The 19,770-nt window shown below is 47.4% G+C and overlaps 8 non-coding genes and 2 pseudogenes across 8 annotated transcripts; all 10 read left to right on the top strand.

Moving 5' to 3' along the window:
- Positions 1-1,866: 1,866 nt before the first annotated feature.
- On the top strand, positions 1,867-2,043 carry LOC143727344 (U2 spliceosomal RNA; annotated as a pseudogene).
- Positions 2,044-2,477: 434 nt separating this feature from the next.
- LOC143726692 (U1 spliceosomal RNA) lies at positions 2,478-2,641 on the top strand. The gene has a single exon (XR_013198927.1). It is a non-coding gene; the product is annotated as a U1 spliceosomal RNA (small nuclear RNA).
- A 1,119-nt stretch (positions 2,642-3,760) lies between these two features.
- On the top strand, positions 3,761-3,951 carry LOC143727109 (U2 spliceosomal RNA). The gene has a single exon (XR_013199318.1). It is a non-coding gene; the product is annotated as a U2 spliceosomal RNA (small nuclear RNA).
- A 434-nt stretch (positions 3,952-4,385) lies between these two features.
- LOC143726964 (U1 spliceosomal RNA) lies at positions 4,386-4,549 on the top strand. The gene has a single exon (XR_013199185.1). It is a non-coding gene; the product is annotated as a U1 spliceosomal RNA (small nuclear RNA).
- Positions 4,550-5,678: 1,129 nt separating this feature from the next.
- Positions 5,679-5,869, top strand: LOC143727108 (U2 spliceosomal RNA). The gene has a single exon (XR_013199317.1). It is a non-coding gene; the product is annotated as a U2 spliceosomal RNA (small nuclear RNA).
- Positions 5,870-6,303: 434 nt separating this feature from the next.
- Positions 6,304-6,467, top strand: LOC143726979 (U1 spliceosomal RNA). The gene has a single exon (XR_013199200.1). It is a non-coding gene; the product is annotated as a U1 spliceosomal RNA (small nuclear RNA).
- A 1,128-nt stretch (positions 6,468-7,595) lies between these two features.
- On the top strand, positions 7,596-7,786 carry LOC143727106 (U2 spliceosomal RNA). The gene has a single exon (XR_013199315.1). It is a non-coding gene; the product is annotated as a U2 spliceosomal RNA (small nuclear RNA).
- A 434-nt stretch (positions 7,787-8,220) lies between these two features.
- LOC143726691 (U1 spliceosomal RNA) lies at positions 8,221-8,384 on the top strand. Its single transcript, XR_013198926.1, has one exon. It is a non-coding gene; the product is annotated as a U1 spliceosomal RNA (small nuclear RNA).
- Positions 8,385-14,977: 6,593 nt separating this feature from the next.
- Positions 14,978-15,155, top strand: LOC143727360 (U2 spliceosomal RNA; annotated as a pseudogene).
- A 434-nt stretch (positions 15,156-15,589) lies between these two features.
- Positions 15,590-15,753, top strand: LOC143726689 (U1 spliceosomal RNA). Its single transcript, XR_013198924.1, has one exon. It is a non-coding gene; the product is annotated as a U1 spliceosomal RNA (small nuclear RNA).
- The last annotated feature ends 4,017 nt before the right edge of the window (positions 15,754-19,770 follow it).

Below are 19,770 nucleotides of genomic sequence, written 5' to 3'. Positions count from 1 at the left end.
TGTGGCTTGTATTGAGCCACTGGCACAAATCTTGAGAAGGGATAAATGGATTAAAGGACTAGACATCCCAGGGACTGGTGGACTGACGGCGACCTGTGTTTTATATATGGATGACGTGACCCTTTTAGCGACTGACCTTTTATCAGTACGAAGAGCAATGGACTTGACTGACTGGTACGGTCGGGCCTCGGGCGCCAAGCTCAATAGGAGTAAGTCCGAGGCCCAGCTCTTCGGGCCGTGGGGGAACGTGGACACAGTTGGACTAGATTTGGATTTTAAAGACAATGATTTGAAAATTTTAGGTGTAAAATTTGACAGAGAGGGTGGAGGACAAGGAAACTGGACTGACATGTTAGGGAAAGTCAGGCAAAGACTGGGCTTTTGGGGACTGAGACAATTGACGTTTGAAGGCAAGATTTTAATTTTTAAAGCTGTGATTTTACCACTGATTTTACTTGTCTGTTCTGTTTTTAGTCCCCCAAGACGATTCCTGGCCAACCTGGAGAGGGCGGTATTTTATTTCCTGTGGGGGTCCAAGTGGGAACGACTAAAGAGGGAGGTCGTCAAAAAGAAAAAAGAGAATGGCGGGAAAGGCCTCCCAGACCCCCACCTGTTTTTAGGCAGCCGCTTTGCCGCCCTCCACATCCAGTACGCACTGACCCCATCCAGAGAACACAAGACAGCAGCCATGACCCGATTCTGGATGGGGTCATACCTAAGAACTTTGAAAATTTTACCTATTGATCTTAAAAGTCCTGTGTCTTTTAATTTGTCAAAAGAGCATAGTTTTATTAAGAAATTTTTAAAGAAATATCTTTTAGAGACAAATGATGCCACCATTTTAACTAACCATAAGTCTCTTATCTCTCTTGTGCAGGATCGAGAATCGGTGAGCCCGGTTCCAGGCCTCACACTAGGTGAGGCCAAAGATGTTTGGAGGAACGCAGCCCACCCAGCTCTCCAGAACAGGCTTAAAGACTTGTCGTGGATGGTGGCTCATGAGATCCTCCCGGTCAGGGCGGTTATGCACTCCAGAGGCATGGCCAAAAACTCCACCTGCCCACGGTCCGGATGTGGTTCCCCGGAGACCGTTCGACATCTGCTCTGGGAGTGCGGCGAAGCGCGGGACCTGTGGGCCAAGACCGGCCCCCTGTTTTTCCCGTGCCTGCCAGCGGGTGGGGCCCAGGTGGACTACAAGCTCGCCATCCTGGGGGTGGGTCAGGGCTTGAAGGAGCTGACACAACCAAAATTTTCCTCGCTCTGGCTCACCCTAAACGTGATTAAGGATGCCATCTGGGTCACCAGAAATCTGCTGGTGGGGAAACGCGTGACGGTCCCCCTCCACGCGTGCGAGCAGAAAATAAGATCAACGCTGCAGGGTGGGCCGCACGTCGTTATTCGGATGGGGGGGCCGGGGTCACACGTAGAAGGTCCCGGCCGCCACCGACCCTGGCCGCCCGTAGATGCACCCTCACCACACCGGCTACGGGAACAGCGGGCCAGCGGGCCGGAGGAGAGGGGATCTCCGCTGGGCACCAGAAGCGGGGAGTCTGGGGCCTGTTCTGGAGACCTGGAGTGAATGGACAATCTTGATAGGGACTCACCCTCGATCCTGTACAAGAGATGTTTTATTTGGCATATTTTATTGTTTTATTGTTTTATATTTGCATTCCTATTTTATTTTAATCCATTTTACCTTTACTTTAAAACAACACACAACATACATGGACTTTTACACAACACATCAACATAACTGATTTTTAACTGTAACTTATGTCCTTTTTGTTGTTTTAAGATATGTGCAAAAATGTGATTTTATAAGGAAAAAATGGATATTGAAAGAATGGAATGAAACAATGTGACAATAAACTTTTTTCGAAAGAAAAAAAATCTGTTCTTATCAGTTTAATATCTGATACGTGCCCTACCCGGGCACCATATATTAAATTGATTTTTGGAACTGGGAGATGGAAGAGGGGCTTGCTCCGTCCACTCCACGCATCGACCCGGTATTGCAGTACTTCTGGGAACGGTGCACCCCCAAAAACTGTGTTCAATGAAAGAGATGTTTTAGTCTTGTGTGGCAGCAGGTGTTAATGGAAGTAACGTATATTGCTGTGTATGGGTGCTTTAAAGGTGTTGTAGGTGATCATATGCTATACAGGTAATGGTGGTGTGAGAGGGAAAAAAAAACAACAACTCTGTTCTTATCTCGTTTAACATCTGATTCGTCCACTATCCGGTGGCCGCGTATGAAATTGATTTTTGGCTCATGGATCCGGAGCATGAAAACAACATCATCCACAACAACAACAGCAAAAGAGCCCGACTCTGCAGGTTTTTGATGTCTCTCTCTTATCTCTTGGAGTTTTTACGAATGAGCTGATGAGTTGAATCAGGTGTGTGTTTGATTGTCCGACCGTTGGTGAGGATTGCGGAGAGGGACACGGTGCCTCTGACGGGAGGCCTGGGAATTCATACTTACCTGGCAGGGGAGACACCATGATCAGGAAGGTGGTTCACCCAGGGCGAGGCTCGGCCATTGCACTCCGGTTGTGCTGACCCCTGCGAATTCCCCAAATGTGGGAATCTCGACTGCATAATTTATGGTAGTGGGGGACTGCGTTCGCGCTCTCCCCTGGACACACTGGTTAAAAGAGCAGATTGTTCGAGTTCCTCTTCTTCTGGTAGTTAACGACCTAGGAAGTCCAGGGAATTGAACTGCAGTGGTTGATCGAGAGATGTAAAACTCTCAACCTAGGACCAGTCTGCAAAAGTAGGGCTGTTTTTTAGTTTTTTTTTTCATCATTCTTCAAATAATCTCCATTATTCAACCAGCGCTTTTATTGGCAGCAGTGGTCCTAGAAGCAAAGTTGTTCCGAATGAGGAGTTCTATCATGTGGTATGAATACCTTGTGCATGTGTGAAAAATCACCTGACATACAGTCGCCTATGGCCGTATTCATGTTGTTGTTTTTACTGTTTACAGCGCCACCAAGTGGCCAGTCGCCACATCCCTTTTCACCTGAGCACAGGCTGAGCCCGTGCACAGGTGTACCGACTTGGGTGTAATTGTCTCATTCCGTTGGAGAGTTATGGCCATTTAAGTAAAGCCCGCCTCGCCCACTCCCAACGTTTTGGCGTCCCGTCGCCAACGTGAATCGAAATTCCGACTTTTTTCCCCATCGCTGTCGGCAATCAGACTCCAGGGAATCTTTCTGCACCGGTTTGGGTCAGATCGGGCGAAAGACCTAGGACTAGTGTGCAAAAGTAGCTTTTTCACAAAATCCCAAATACCCGAAAATCTCGCCAGCGCAACCATCGAATCCGAGGCCTGCGTCTTGTTCGGCCCGAGCCAAGGATTCCGGTGATGTAAGACACTTGGGTCTGCGACGGACGGTTCAGGAGTTACGAGGCATTTCGTACTTCTGATCGCTGCAGCGCCACCTTGGGGCCGAGCCTTGGTGATGTTGTAGACCGGGCGGGTACTACCATCCCTCAAGAGTTTCAAGTCTCTACGACGTACGCTTTGGTCTGCCCGCTCACTTTTAGTGCAGAATGTTTGTTGGTCCAAAATCCCAGGTTGCACTCCAAAGTGTCGTGTTGTGCGCTCTGCTGTGATCCATTTTCGGTGTCAACAGTCAAGCTGAGCTTGTATTGCTGTGAGCTGAGCTTGTTTGCTGGCGACCTTTAGACCCTCTCGCCACGGCCCAGGTGGGCGTGGCCTTTGACGGCTCCCCCGCCTCTGCGTCATTGTGTCATCGCTTCTCGGCCTTTTGGCTAAGATCAAGTGTAGTATCTGTTCTTATCAGTTTAATATCTGATACGTGCCCTACCCGGGCACCATATATTAAATTGATTTTTGGAACTGGGAGATGGAAGAGGGGCTTGCTCCGTCCACTCCACGCATCGACCCGGTATTGCAGTACTTCTGGGAACGGTGCACCCCCAAAAACTGTGTTCAATGAAAGAGATGTTTTAGTCTTGTGTGGCAGCAGGTGTTAATGGAAGTAACGTATATTGCTGTGTATGGGTGCTTTAAAGGTGTTGTAGGTGATCATATGCTATACAGGTAATGGTGGTGTGAGAGGGAAAAAAAAACAACAACTCTGTTCTTATCTCGTTTAACATCTGATTCGTCCACTATCCGGTGGCCGCGTATGAAATTGATTTTTGGCTCATGGATCCGGAGCATGAAAACAACATCATCCACAACAACAACAGCAAAAGAGCCCGACTCTGCAGGTTTTTGATGTCTCTCTCTTATCTCTTGGAGTTTTTACGAATGAGCTGATGAGTTGAATCAGGTGTGTGTTTGATTGTCCGACCGTTGGTGAGGATTGCGGAGAGGGACACGGTGCCTCTGACGGGAGGCCTGGGAATTCATACTTACCTGGCAGGGGAGACACCATGATCAGGAAGGTGGTTCACCCAGGGCGAGGCTCGGCCATTGCAGTCCGGTTGTGCTGACCCCTGCGAATTCCCCAAATGTGGGAATCTCGACTGCATAATTTATGGTAGTGGGGGACTGCGTTCGCGCTCTCCCCTGGACACACTGGTTAAAAGAGCAGATTGTTCGAGTTCCTCTTCTTCTGGTAGTTAACGACCTAGGAAGTCCAGGGAATTGAACTGCAGTGGTTGATCGAGAGATGTAAAACTCTCAACCTAGGACCAGTCTGCAAAAGTAGGGCTGTTTTTTAGTTTTTTTTTTTCATCATTCTTCAAATAATCTCCATTATTCAACCAGCGCTTTTATTGGCAGCAGTGGTCCTAGAAGCAAAGTTGTTCCGAATGGGGAGTTCTATCATGTGGTATGAATACCTTGTGCATGTGTGAAAAATCACCTGACATACAGTCGCCTATGGCCGTATTCATGTTGTTGTTTTTACTGTTTACAGCGCCACCAAGTGGCCAGTCGCCACATCCCTTTTCACCTGAGCACAGGCTGAGCCCGTGCACAGGTGTACCGACTTGGGTGTAATTGTCTCATTCCGTTGGAGAGTTATGGCCATTTAAGTAAAGCCCGCCTCGCCCACTCCCAACGTTTTGGCGTCCCGTCGCCAACGTGTATCGAAATTCCGACTTTTTTCCCCATCGCTGTCGGCAATCAGACTCCAGGGAATCTTTCTGCACCGGTTTGGGTCAGATCGGGCGAAAGACCTAGGACTAGTGTGCAAAAGTAGCTTTTTCACAAAATCCCAAATACCCGAAAATCTCGCCAGCGCAACCATCGAATCCGAGGCCTGCGTCTTGTTCGGCCCGAGCCAAGGATTCCGGTGATGTAAGACACTTGGGTCTGCGACGGACGGTTCAGGAGTTACGAGGCATTTCGTACTTCTGATCGCTGCAGCGCCACCTTGGGGCCGATTGGGCCGAGCCTTGGTGATGTTGTAGACCGGGCGGGTACTACCATCCCTCAAGAGTTTCAAGTCTCTACGACGTACGCTTTGGTCTGCCCGCTCACTTTTAGGGCAGAATGTTTGTTGGTCCAAAATCCCAGGTTGCACTCCAAAGTGTCGTGTTGTGCGCTCTGCTGTGATCCATTTTCGGTGTCAACAGTCAAGCTGAGCTTGTATTGCTGTGAGCTGAGCTTGTTTGCTGGCGACCTTTAGACCCTCTCGCCACGGCCCAGGTGGGCGTGGCCTTTGACGGCTCCCCCGCCTCTGCGTCATTGTGTCATCGCTTCTCGGCCTTTTGGCTAAGATCAAGTGTAGTATCTGTTCTTATCAGTTTAATATCTGATACGTGCCCTACCCGGGCACCATATATTAAATTGATTTTTGGAACTGGGAGATGGAAGAGGGGCTTGCTCCGTCCACTCCACGCATCGACCCGGTATTGCAGTACTTCTGGGAACGGTGCACCCCCAAAAACTGTGTTCAATGAAAGAGATGTTTTAGTCTTGTGTGGCAGCAGGTGTTAATGGAAGTAACGTATATTGCTGTGTATGGGTGCTTTAAAGGTGTTGTAGGTGATCATATGCTATACAGGTAATGGTGGTGTGAGAGGGAAAAAAAAACAACAACTCTGTTCTTATCTCGTTTAACATCTGATTCGTCCACTATCCGGTGGCCGCGTATGAAATTGATTTTTGGCTCATGGATCCGGAGCATGAAAACAACATCATCCACAACAACAACAGCAAAAGAGCCCGACTCTGCAGGTTTTTGATGTCTCTCTCTTATCTCTTGGAGTTTTTACGAATGAGCTGATGAGTTGAATCAGGTGTGTGTTTGATTGTCCGACCGTTGGTGAGGATTGCGGAGAGGGACACGGTGCCTCTGACGGGAGGCCTGGGAATTCATACTTACCTGGCAGGGGAGACACCATGATCAGGAAGGTGGTTCACCCAGGGCGAGGCTCGGCCATTGCACTCCGGTTGTGCTGACCCGTGCGAATTCCCCAAATGTGGGAATCTCGACTGCATAATTTATGGTAGTGGGGGACTGCGTTCGCGCTCTCCCCTGGACACACTGGTTAAAAGAGCAGATTGTTCGAGTTCCTCTTCTTCTGGTAGTTAACGACCTAGGAAGTCCAGGGAATTGAACTGCAGTGGTTGATCGAGAGATGTAAAACTCTCAACCTAGGACCAGTCTGCAAAAGTAGGGCTGTTTTTTAGTTTTTTTTTTCATCATTCTTCAAATAATCTCCATTATTCAACCAGCGCTTTTATTGGCAGCAGTGGTCCTAGAAGCAAAGTTGTTCCGAATGAGGAGTTCTATCATGTGGTATGAATACCTTGTGCATGTGTGAAAAATCACCTGACATACAGTCGCCTATGGCCGTATTCATGTTGTTGTTTTTACTGTTTACAGCGCCACCAAGTGGCCAGTCGCCACATCCCTTTTCACCTGAGCACAGGCTGAGCCCGTGCACAGGTGTACCGACTTGGGTGTAATTGTCTCATTCCGTTGGAGAGTTATGGCCATTTAAGTAAAGCCCGCCTCGCCCACTCCCAACGTTTTGGCGTCCCGTCGCCAACGTGTATCGAAATTCCGACTTTTTTCCCCATCGCTGTCGGCAATCAGACTCCAGGGAATCTTTCTGCACCGGTTTGGGTCAGATCGGGCGAAAGACCTAGGACTAGTGTGCAAAAGTAACTTTTTCACAAAATCCCAAATACCCGAAAATCTCGCCAGCGCAACCATCGAATCCGAGGCCTGCGTCTTGTTCGGCCCGAGCCAAGGATTCCGGTGATGTAAGACACTTGGGTCTGCGACGGACGGTTCAGGAGTTACGAGGCATTTCGTACTTCTGATCGCTGCAGCGCCACCTTGGGGCCGATTGGGCCGAGCCTTGGTGATGTTGTAGACCGGGCGGGTACTACCATCCCTCAAGAGTTTCAAGTCTCTACGACGTACGCTTTGGTCTGCCCGCTCACTTTTAGGGCAGAATGTTTGTTGGTCCAAAATCCCAGGTTGCACTCCAAAGTGTCGTGTTGTGCGCTCTGCTGTGATCCATTTTCGGTGTCAACAGTCAAGCTGAGCTTGTATTGCTGTGAGCTGAGCTTGTTTGCTGGCGACCTTTAGACCCTCTCGCCACGGCCCAGGTGGGCGTGGCCTTTGACGGCTCCCCCGCCTCTGCGTCATTGTGTCATCGCTTCTCGGCCTTTTGGCTAAGATCAAGTGTAGTATCTGTTCTTATCAGTTTAATATCTGATACGTGCCCTACCCGGGCACCATATATTAAATTGATTTTTGGAACTGGGAGATGGAAGAGGGGCTTGCTCCGTCCACTCCACGCATCGACCCGGTATTGCAGTACTTCTGGGAACGGTGCACCCCCAAAAACTGTGTTCAATGAAAGAGATGTTTTAGTCTTGTGTGGCAGCAGGTGTTAATGGAAGTAACGTATATTGCTGTGTATGGGTGCTTTAAAGGTGTTGTAGGTGATCATATGCTATACAGGTAATGGTGGTGTGAGAGGGAAAAAAAAACAACAACTCTGTTCTTATCTCGTTTAACATCTGATTCGTCCACTATCCGGTGGCCGCGTATGAAATTGATTTTTGGCTCATGGATCCGGAGCATGAAAACAACATCATCCACAACAACAACAGCAAAAGAGCCCGACTCTGCAGGTTTTTGATGTCTCTCTCTTATCTCTTGGAGTTTTTACGAATGAGCTGATGAGTTGAATCAGGTGTGTGTTTGATTGTCCGACCGTTGGTGAGGATTGCGGAGAGGGACATGGTGCCTCTGACGGGAGGCCTGGGAATTCATACTTACCTGGCAGGGGAGACACCATGATCAGGAAGGTGGTTCACCCAGGGCGAGGCTCGGCCATTGCACTCCGGTTGTGCTGACCCCTGCGAATTCCCCAAATGTGGGAATCTCGACTGCATAATTTATGGTAGTGGGGGACTGCGTTCGCGCTCTCCCCTGGACACACTGGTTAAAAGAGCAGATTGTTCGAGTTCCTCTTCTTCTGGTAGTTAACGACCTAGGAAGTCCAGGGAATTGAACTGCAGTGGTTGATCGAGAGATGTAAAACTCTCAACCTAGGACCAGTCTGCAAAAGTAGGGCTGTTTTTTAGTTTTTTTTTTCATCATTCTTCAAATAATCTCCATTATTCAACCAGCGCTTTTATTGGCAGCAGTGGTCCTAGAAGCAAAGTTGTTCCGAATGAGGAGTTCTATCATGTGGTATGAATACCTTGTGCATGTGTGAAAAATCACCTGACATACAGTCGCCTATGGCCGTATTCATGTTGTTGTTTTTACTGTTTACAGCGCCACCAAGTGGCCAGTCGCCACATCCCTTTTCACCTGAGCACAGGCTGAGCCCGTGCACAGGTGTACCGACTTGGGTGTAATTGTCTCATTCCGTTGGAGAGTTATGGCCATTTAAGTAAAGCCCGCCTCGCCCACTCCCAACGTTTTGGCGTCCCGTCGCCAACGTGAATCGAAATTCCGACTTTTTTCCCCATCGCTGTCGGCAATCAGACTCCAGGGAATCTTTCTGCACCGGTTTGGGTCAGATCGGGCGAAAGACCTAGGACTAGTGTGCAAAAGTAGCTTTTTCACAAAATCCCAAATACCCGAAAATCTCGCCAGCGCAACCATCGAATCCGAGGCCTGCGTCTTGTTCGGCCCGAGCCAAGGATTCCGGTGATGTAAGACACTTGGGTCTGCGACGGACGGTTCAGGAGTTACGAGGCATTTCGTACTTCTGATCGCTGCAGCGCCACCTTGGGGCCGATTGGGCCGAGCCTTGGTGATGTTGTAGACCGGGCGGGTACTACCATCCCTCAAGAGTTTCAAGTCTCTACGACGTACGCTTTGGTCTGCCCGCTCACTTTTAGGGCAGAATGTTTGTTGGTCCAAAATCCCAGGTTGCACTCCAAAGTGTCGTGTTGTGCGCTCTGCTGTGATCCATTTTCGGTGTCAACAGTCAAGCTGAGCTTGTATTGCTGTGAGCTGAGCTTGTTTGCTGGCGACCTTTAGACCCTCTCGCCACGGCCCAGGTGGGCGTGGCCTTTGACGGCTCCCCCGCCTCTGCGTCATTGTGTCATCGCTTCTCGGCCTTTTGGCTAAGATCAAGTGTCTGGTCCTAGGGTAGAGACAGCGATCGCCTCTTGGAGGTTTTTCCGGCTTGGGTCCTTCAGTGACTTGAGCCCCAAACTTTTGAGAGGTACATTGATCCAGCTGCTTTTATTCCGGTTCTGTTTTAAGGTAAGACCTTTTTATCTATTTATTTATTTATTTATTGTTTTTTAAAGTTTTAGGCTGTTGGTGTCTCCACCATGTCGGCTGCCCGTGCCGGCATGAGGAGGCACCACAGCGTGCGTTTTTTATTCAAAGAAGTTGAGGGGAAGCTCCTGGGGATGTCACGTCTTGACTTCTCCAGGAAGCTGATCCAAAAAACTCTAAATTTTAAACCTGATGATCTGAATTGCATCGTGACTCTGCCCCTGAACAAAGGATTTGATGTTAGTTTTAGAGCGGTTTCCCACCTGAATGATTTCTGGCACAGATTTGAAGTAGCTAAATCCCAGCTGTCCATGTTTACTGTTGAAAAGCTCTCTGACAACACACTTAAAACTGTGATTGTTAGAATGTTTAATGAGACAGTGACTGGGGAGGACATTTGTGTCTGGCTGGGCAGATTTTGCACAGTTCGAAGCCAGCCAGTCAAGGTTTTAGATGAGGATGGTATTTGGACATGCTCCTGGCGAATTCCCATTAAACAATGGGAAGACGCTGGGGGCTACCAGGGCCTGAAGCATCTGCCTTCTATGATTGTGTTGGGTGAGAACAGAGGCTACATTCACTACCAGGGTATGCCCAAATTATGTTGAAAATGTGGAAAGTTTGGGCACTTAGCTGAAGCATGCCAGGAAATGATATGTGGGAAATGCAGAGAAATTGGTCATACTTTTGAAGAGTGTACCAATGGCAGGCGGTGCAACCTCTGTGGGGAGTCATCCCATCTCTACAGAGATTGCCCTAAAAGTTTTGCCAACAAACTGAAAGGCAACAAAATGGCCGCCCCACATGTGGAACAAACAAAAGAGCAAAGGAAGGAGGAGGCGGTCCCTGAGGTTTTGGCGGGAAATTCTATTTCCCAGCCAGCCTCAGGGAGTGGGCAGGAGGAAGGAAGTGGGGCGGCCACAGGGGCGGAGTCAAGTTTTAACAGCGAACAGAGTGAGGAAGCCGTTCCCCAACAAGAGAGAAGTGAAAACAAAATGGAGGAGGAGGAGGAGGATGCAACGGCTTCCTCACTCTACACCGTATCGGAGGTTAGTGTGGTGGATAGTGGGGGTGAATCCGAGGGTTCACTCCCCAATGCTCAGGTGCAAAAAAGGTCTGCGAGATCTCCTCTGCTTCAAACAGAGGAGAAAAGGCTGCGGGCATCGCATCGGCTAGATAGTTCCTCTTCGTTAGATCTAGACCGTATGTGGCCCGCAGAATCTCCCAATGAAGTCTCCTTTTTGCACGTTAAGCTTAGAACATCGTCACCGAAGGAGCCACAAGAGGTTCTCTCTGTGGACTCTGAGGCGGCGAGCATTTGCCCTCCTGATCCCAGTTTTTCTGGGGAAAGGGAGAAGCAAGTGCTACATGACATAACATGATTTTAATGTAACTTTCTGCAGTCTTTTGGTTTTATCCTTCTATTAATGCTTGTATTTTTAACCATACTGCTCATGGCCCTCACTATCTCTACAATCAATGTGAGAAGTGTGAGGTCTACTTTGCGAGCACAGAGTGTGTTATCCTTTTTAAAAACTTTTAAGTCAGATGTGTTTTTATTGCAAGAATGTGGTTTGCCCTTTTTAACAAATTACAGGAAGTGGGAGGAGATTTGGACCCCAGGATTTTCCATTTGGAGTGGGTCCAATTTTAACAAAAATGACGGTGTTGCTATTTTAATAAAAAATCCCAACCTTTTGGTGAAGGGCAGCACTGTGGTGAGGGACGGGCGGGCAATTTTAGCAAATCTGACTTTTTTAGGTAAGGATCTTAACATTTTAAATATGTATGGTTTTACTGAAAAAAATAACAGGTATGAGCTTTTAGAAGACTTGCAACCCCACATGCTAGGCAGGGCTCCCCTAGTGGTAGCAGGGGATTTTAATTGTGTATTATCAAAAAAGGACAGAAGGAGGGTAGGAGAGGATTTTAAGGTCGACAAGACATCGGTTTTATTACAAAATATAGTCAAAGATTTTAAGTTAGTTGACTGTTTTAAAACAATGCATCAAAGAGAGGAAGGCTTCACCTGGTTCAGTGGTGACGGTGCCAGAGCCTCTCGAATTGACTATATTTTTACCAGGGACCTCCCGCCGACCGATGCTACATTGACCCCCCTCTTTTTTTCCGACCACATGATGCTGTCTTGCACTCTTTCACTCCCCACGGGTGTGACTGCAGGGGGAGGGCTGTGGAAGCTGAACTGTTCCCTATTAGAGGACGAGGAAGTGGTTAGTGAGTATAGGGAGCAGTTCAGCCAATGGCAGACCCTCCAGGACTTTTACGACTCACGTGCACAGTGGTGGGAGATGGTGAAACAAAGGACAGGACGGTTTTTTAAACAAATTGGAAAAGAAAAAAAGAATAAAGAAAAAAGACGCATGATGGGGTTGCAAAAAAGACTGCAGAGATATTTTAACCTTTTAAACAATGGATTGGATTTTACAAATGAAATAAAAGAAGTAAAGAAAGAAATGTCAGATCTGTCTGAAACAAAGAGCAAAGGTGTCATTTTAAGATGTAGAGAAAGGGAGTTAGAGGAAGGAGAGAAGTGTACCAGGTATTTTTTTAAAAAGACAATAGCTCGGGGAGGGTCGATCAATATTTTAAAAACTTTTAGAGGGGGGGAAGTAAATACAACTGACCTGATTTTAGGGGAAATTGAAAGTTTTTACAGTAATTTATACGGCACTAAAGAGGTACACAATGGCATCTTAGAGGAAGTTTTAGGGTTTTTAGATAAAAAAGTTAAGAGTCCAGATGTGCTTTTATCCCAGGATTTTAATCTTTTAGAATTGGAAAAAGCTTTAAAGGGTTTTAAGAAGGGGAAGTCCCCGGGCATGGACGGACTCCCCTTTGAGTTTTATCTGACTTTCTGGGACATTTTAGCACATGACTTACTTACAGTTTTTAAAGAATTTGAGACTCTTGACAGACTTCCAGACAGCTTTAGAGTAGGGATAGTTACATTACTGTACAAAAAAGGAGACAAGACTGACTTGAGAAACTGGCGACCAATCACTCTTTTAAATTATGATTGTAAACTTTTTAGTAAGATTTTAGCTACACGCATGTCGACTGTTTTAGAGGACGTAATCCACCTGGATCAAGCTTGCGCTGTGCCCGGCAGGAAGATCACGGACAGCCTGGTACTGATCAGAGACGCCATCTGTTATGCGAGAGACAGAAACATTAGGCTTGTAGTCCTAAATTTAGACTTTGAAAAAGCTTTTGATCGGGTCTCGCACCAGTACCTCCTTCAGGTACTGCAAAAAATGGGCTTTCCAGAGAGGTTTATAGCTTGGGTGGGACTGCTGTATGAGGGCTTAAGCAGCAAATTTCTTGCAAATGGGCATCTTTCCAAAGCTGTAAATATCCACAGCGGTGTCCGTCAGGGGTGTCCTTTATCTCCCCTTCTGTATGTGGCTTGTATTGAGCCACTGGCACAGATCTTGAGAAGGGATAAATGGATTAAAGGACTAGATATCCCAGGAACTGGTGGACTGACGGCGACCTGCGTTTTATATATGGATGACGTGACCCTTTTAGCGACTGACTTTTTATCAGTACGAAGAGCAATGGACTTGACTGACTGGTACGGTCGGGCCTCGGGCGCCAAGCTTAACAGGAGTAAGTCCGAGGCCCTGCTCTTCGGGCCGTGGGGCGACGTGGACACAGGAGGACTAGATTTGGATTTTAAAGAAAAGGATTTGAAAATTTTAGGAGTAAAATTTGACAGGGAGGGTGGAGGACCAGGAAACTGGACTGACATGTTAGGGAAAGTCAGACAAAGACTGGGCTTTTGGGGACTAAGACAACTGACGTTAGAAGGCAAGATTTTAATTTTTAAAGCAGTGATTTTACCACTAATTTTACTTGTCTGTTCTGTTTTTAGTCCCCCAAGACGATTCCTGGCTAAGTTGGAGAGGGCGGTATTTTATTTCCTGTGGGGGTCCAAGTGGGAACGAATCAAGAGGGAGGTCGTTAAAAAGAAAAAAGAGAATGGCGGGAAAGGCCTCCCAGACCCCCACCTGTTTTTAGGCAGCCGCTTTGCCGCCCTCCATATCCAGTATGCACTGACCCCATCCAGAGAACACAAGACAGCAGCCATGACCCGATTCTGGATGGGGTCATACCTAAGAAGTTTGAAAATTTTACCCATTGATCTTAAAAGTCCAGTGTCTTTTAATTTGTCAAAAGAGCATAGTTTTATTAAGAAATTTTTAAAGAAATATCTTTTAGAAACAAATGATGCCACTGTTTTAACTAATCACAAGTCTCTCGTCTCTCTTGTGCAGGATCGAGAATCGGTGAGTCCAGTTCCAGGCCTCACACTAGGTGAGGCCAAAGACGTTTGGAGGAACGCAGCCCACCCAGCTCTCCAGAACAGGCTTAAGGACCTGTCGTGGATGGTGGCTCATGAGATCCTCCCGGTCAGGGCGGTCATGCACTCCAGAGGCATGGCCAAAAACTCCACCTGCCCACGGTCCGGATGTGGTTCCCCGGAGACCGTTCAACATCTGCTCTGGGAGTGCGGCGCTGCGCGGGACCTGTGGGCCAAGACAGGCCCCCTGTTTTTCCCGTGCCTGCCAGCGGGTGGGGCCCAGGTGGACTATAAGCTCGCCATCCTGGGGGTGGGTCAGGGCTTGAAGGAGTTGACACCACCAACGTTTGCCTCGCTCTGGCTCACCCTCAACCACATCAAGGATGCCATCTGGGTCACCAGAAACCTGCTGGTGGGGAAACGCGTGACGGTCCCCCTCCACGCGTGCGAGCAGAGGATAACATCAACGCTGCAGGGTGGGCCGCACGTCGTTATTCGGATGGGGGGGCCGAGGTCACACGGAGAAGGTCCCGGCCGCCACCGTACCTGGCCGCCCGTAGATGCACCCTCACCACTCTGGCTACGGGAACAGCGGGCCAGCGGGCCGGAGGAGAGGGGATCTCCGCTGGGCACTGGAAGCGAGGAGTCTGGGGCCTGTTCTGGAGACCTGGAGTGAATGGACATTCTTGATAGGGACTCACCCTCGATCCTGTACAAGAGATGTTTTATTTGGCATATTTAATTGTTTTATTGTTTTATATTTGCATTCCTATTTTATTTTAATCCATTTTACCTTTACTTTAAAACAACACACAACATACATGGACTTTTACACAACACATCAACATAACTGATTTTTAACTGTAACTTATGTCCTTTTTGTTGTTTTAAGATATGTGCAAAAATGTGATTTTATAAGGAAAAAATGGATATTGAAAGAATGGAATGAAACAATGTGACAATAAACTTTTTTCGAAAGAAAAAAATCTGTTCTTATCAGTTTAATATCTGATACGTGCCCTACCCGGGCACCATATATTAAATTGATTTTTGGAACTGGGAGATGGAAGAGGGGCTTGCTCCGTCCACTCCACGCATCGACCCGGTATTGCAGTACTTCTGGGAACGGTGCACCCCCAAAAACTGTGTTCAATGAAAGAGATGTTTTAGTCTTGTGTGGCAGCAGGTGTTAATGGAAGTAACGTATATTGCTGTGTATGGGTGCTTTAAAGGTGTTGTAGGTGATCATATGCTATACAGGTAATGGTGGTGTGAGAGGGAAAAAAAAACAACAACTCTGTTCTTATCTCGTTTAACATCTGATTCGTCCACTATCCGGTGGCCGCGTATGAAATTGATTTTTGGCTCATGGATCCGGAGCATGAAAACAACATCATCCACAACAACAACAGCAAAAGAGCCCGACTCTGCAGGTTTTTGATGTCTCTCTCTTATCTCTTGGAGTTTTTACGAATGAGCTGATGAGTTGAATCAGGTGTGTGTTTGATTGTCCGACCGTTGGTGAGGATTGCGGAGAGGGACACGGTGCCTCTGACGGGAGGCCTGGGAATTCATACTTACCTGGCAGGGGAGACACCATGATCAGGAAGGTGGTTCACCCAGGGCGAGGCTCGGCCATTGCACTCCGGTTGTGCTGACCCCTGCGAATTCCCCAAATGTGGGAATCTCGACTGCATAATTTATGGTAGTGGGGGACTGCGTTCGCGCTCTCCCCTGGACACACTGGTTAAAAGAGCGGATTGTTCGAGTTCCTCTTCTTCTGGTAGTTAACGACCTAGGAAGTCCAGGGAATTGAACTGCAGTGGTTGATCGAGAGATGTAAAACTCTCAACCTAGGACCAGTCTGCAAAAGTAGGGCTGTTTTTTAGTTTTTTTTTTCATCATTCTTCAAATAATCTCCATTATTCAACCAGCGCTTTTATTGGCAGCAGTGGTCCTAGAAGCAAAGTTGTTCCGAATGAGGAGTTCTATCATGTGGTATGAATACCTTGTGCATGTGTGAAAAATCACCTGACATACAGTCGCCTATGGCCGTATTCATGTTGTTGTTTTTACTGTTTACAGCGCCACCAAGTGGCCAGTCGCCACATCCCTTTTCACCTGAGCACAGGCTGAGCCCGTGCACAGGTGTACCGACTTGGGTGTAATTGTCTCATTCCGTTGGAGAGTTATGACCATTTAAGTAAAGCCCGCCTCGCCCACTCCCAACGTTTTGGCGTCCCGTCGCCAACGTGTATCGAAATTCCGACTTTTTTCCCCATCGCTGTCGGCAATCAGACTCCAGGGAATCTTTCTGCACCGGTTTGGGTCAGATCGGGCGAAAGACCTAGGACTAGTGTGCAAAAGTAGCTTTTTCACAAAATCCCAAATACCCGAAAATCTCGCCAGCGCAACCATCAAATCCGAGGCCTGCGTCTTGTTCGGCCCGAGCCAAGGATTCCGGTGATGTAAGACACTTGGGTCTGCGACGGACGGTTCAGGAGTTACGAGGCATTTCGTACTTCTGATCGCTGCAGCGCCACCTTGGGGCCGATTGGGCCGAGCCTTGGTGATGTTGTAGACCGGGCGGGTACTACCATCCCTCAAGAGTTTCAAGTCTCTACGACGTACGCTTTGGTCTGCCCGCTCACTTTTAGGGCAGAATGTTTGTTGGTCCAAAATCCCAGGTTGCACTCCAAAGTGTCGTGTTGTGCGCTCTGCTGTGATCCATTTTCGGTGTCAACAGTCAAGCTGAGCTTGTATTGCTGTGAGCTGAGCTTGTTTGCTGGCGACCTTTAGACCCTCTCGCCACGGCCCAGGTGGGCGTGGCCTTTGACGGCTCCCCCGCCTCTGCGTCATTGTGTCATCGCTTCTCGGCCTTTTGGCTAAGATAAAGTGTCTGGTCCTAGGGTAGAGACAGCGATCGCCTCTTGGAGGTTTTTCCGGCTTGGGTCCTTCAGTGACTTGAGCCCCAAACTTTTGAGAGGTACATTGATCCAGCTGCTTTTATTCCGGTTCTGTTTTAAGGTAAGACCTTTTTATCTATTTATTTATTTATTTATTGTTTTTTAAAGTTTTAGGCTGTTGGTGTCTCCACCATGTCGGCTGCCCGTGCCGGCATGAGGAGGCACCACAGCGTGCGTTTTTTATTCAAAGAAGTTGAGGGGAAGCTCCTGGGGATGTCACGTCTTGACTTCTCCAGGAAGCTGATCCAAAAAACTCTAAATTTTAAACCTGATGATCTGAATTGCATCGTGACTCTGCCCCTGAACAAAGGATTTGATGTTAGTTTTAGAGCGGTTTCCCACCTGAATGATTTCTGGCACAGATTTGAAGTAGCTAAATCCCAGCTGTCCATGTTTACTGTTGAAAAGCTCTCTGACAACACACTTAAAACTGTGATTGTTAGAATGTTTAATGAGACAGTGACTGGGGAGGACATTTGTGTCTGGCTGGGCAGATTTTGCACAGTTCGAAGCCAGCCAGTCAAGGTTTTAGATGAGGATGGTATTTGGACATGCTCCTGGCGAATTCCCATTAAACAATGGGAAGACGCTGGGGGCTACCAGGGCCTGAAGCATCTGCCTTCTATGATTGTGTTGGGTGAGAACAGAGGCTACATTCACTACCAGGGTATGCCCAAATTATGTAGAAAATGTGGAAAGTTTGGGCACTTAGCTGAAGCATGCCAGGAAATGATATGTGGGAAATGCAGAGAAATTGGTCATACTTTTGAAGAGTGTACCAATGGCAGGCGGTGCAACCTCTGTGGGGAGTCATCCCATCTCTACAGAGATTGCCCTAAAAGTTTTGCCAACAAACTGAAAGGCAACAAAATGGCCGCCCCACATGTGGAACAAACAAAAGAGCAAAGGAAGGAGGAGGCGGTCCCTGAGGTTTTGGCGGGAAATTCTATTTCCCAGCCAGCCTCAGGGAGTGGGCAGGAGGAAGGAAGTGGGGCGGCCACAGGGGCGGAGTCAAGTTTTAACAGCGAACAGAGTGAGGAAGCCGTTCCCCAACAAGAGAGAAGTGAAAACAAAATGGAGGAGGAGGAGGAGGATGCAACGGCTTCCTCACTCTACACCGTATCGGAGGTTAGTGTGGTGGATAGTGGGGGTGAATCCGAGGGTTCTCTCCCCAATGCTCAGGTGCAAAAAAGGTCTGCGAGATCTCCTCTGCTTCAAACAGAGGAGAAAAGGCTGCGGGCATCGCATCGGCTAGATAGTTCCTCTTCGTTAGATCTAGACCGTATGTGGCCCGCAGAATCTCCCAATGAAGTCTCATTTTTGCACGTTAAGCTTAGAACATCGTCACCGAAGGAGCCACAAGAGGTTCTCTCTGTGGACTCTGAGGCGGCGAGCATTTGCCCTCCTGATCCCAGTTTTTCTGGGGAAAAGGAGAAGCAAGTGCTACATGACATAACATGATTTTAATGTAACTTTCTGCAGTCTTTTGGTTTTATCCTTCTATTAATGCTTGTATTTTTAACCATACTGCTCATGGCCCTCACTATCTCTACAATCAATGTGAGAAGTGTGAGGTCTACTTTGCGAGCACAGAGTGTGTTATCCTTTTTAAAAACTTTTAAGTCAGATGTGTTTTTATTGCAAGAATGTGGTTTGCCCTTTTTAACAAATTACAGGAAGTGGGAGGAGATTTGGACCCCAGGATTTTCCATTTGGAGTGGGTCCAATTTTAACAAAAATGACGGTGTTGCTATTTTAATAAAAAATCCCAACCTTTTGGTGAAGGGCAGCACTGTGGTGAGGGACGGGCGGGCAATTTTAGCAAATCTGACTTTTTTAGGTAAGGATCTTAACATTTTAAATATGTATGGTTTTACTGAAAAAAATAACAGGTATGAGCTTTTAGAAGACTTGCAACCCCACATGCTAGGCAGGGCTCCCCTAGTGGTAGCAGGGGATTTTAATTGTGTATTATCAAAAAAGGACAGAAGGAGGGTAGGAGAGGATTTTAAGGTCGACAAGACATCGGTTTTATTACAAAATATAGTCAAAGATTTTAAGTTAGTTGACTGTTTTAAAACAATGCATCAAAGAGAGGAAGGCTTCACCTGGTTCAGTGGTGACGGTGCCAGAGCCTCTCGAATTGACTATATTTTTACCAGGGACCTCCCGCCGACCGATGCTACATTGACCCCCCTCTTTTTTTCCGACCACATGATGCTGTCTTGCACTCTTTCACTCCCCACGGGTGTGACTGCAGGGGGAGGGCTGTGGAAGCTGAACTGTTCCCTATTAGAGGACAAGGAAGTGGTTAGTGAGTATAGGGAGCAGTTCAGCCAATGGCAGACCCTCCAGGACTTTTACGACTCACGTGCACAGTGGTGGGAGATGGTGAAACAAAGGACAGGACGGTTTTTTAAACAAATTGGAAAAGAAAAAAAGAATAAAGAAAAAAGACGCATGATGGGGTTGCAAAAAAGACTGCAGAGATATTTTAACCTTTTAAACAATGGATTGGATTTTACAAATGAAATAAAAGAAGTAAAGAAAGAAATGTCAGATCTGTCTGAAACAAAGAGCAAAGGTGTCATTTTAAGATGTAGAGAAAGGGAGTTAGAGGAAGGAGAGAAGTGTACCAGGTATTTTTTTAAAAAGACAATAGCTCGGGGAGGGTCGATCAATATTTTAAAAACTTTTAGAGGGGGGGAAGTAAATACAACTGACCTGATTTTAGGGGAAATTGAAAGTTTTTACAGTAATTTATACGGCACTAAAGAGGTACACAATG

The sequence above is a fragment of the Siphateles boraxobius genome, unplaced genomic scaffold (assembly GCF_051911475.1).
Source record: "Siphateles boraxobius isolate OS27281-9 unplaced genomic scaffold, OSU_SipBor_1 77, whole genome shotgun sequence".
Lineage (NCBI taxonomy): Eukaryota > Metazoa > Chordata > Actinopteri > Cypriniformes > Leuciscidae > Siphateles > Siphateles boraxobius.
The sequence above is the reverse complement of the archived record's forward strand: the minus strand, read 5'-3'. Positions and strand labels throughout refer to the sequence as shown.